Here is a 468-nt window from a genome sequence, read left to right as displayed (position 1 = left end):
ACCTACATACAAACTCTGTGTAACCATGAACTTTTATAGTCTGGTTAATACAGTTTAATGAGAACAACTCACAAACGCGGATGGCAAAAACGATAACAAAGGCCTGAGTGACGTCATCTTCGAACTATCTGGCCAAGCGCATTCTATCTATAGAAAGAGGATAAAGCAATCTGCATCAGTAAGTATTGGAAATATGAATTGATAAAATATTATTTGACAACATTATAGATAGAACGAAGATGACGTTACTCAAGCCTTTGTTATCATATTTTGCCATCCGCGTTTTTTGAGAGATTCTCATTAAACTGTAAACCAGACTATAAACGTTCATGGTTACACATAGTTTTGTCTGTTGGTCTTTTATACTTCCGGATGGCAATTATGTGAACTTCTTAGCCAGGCGCATACTATCTATAGGACACGTCCCAAGAGAAAAGTTCTACACAGAGGATACATGCGAGGGGAAGC

The sequence above is a fragment of the Berghia stephanieae genome, chromosome 1, assembly GCF_034508935.2.
Source record: "Berghia stephanieae isolate SIO BIC M18660-M18661 chromosome 1, UCSD_Bste_1.3, whole genome shotgun sequence".
NCBI classification, from domain to species: Eukaryota; Metazoa; Mollusca; class Gastropoda; order Nudibranchia; family Aeolidiidae; genus Berghia; species Berghia stephanieae.
Note: the sequence above shows the minus strand (reverse complement) of the source record.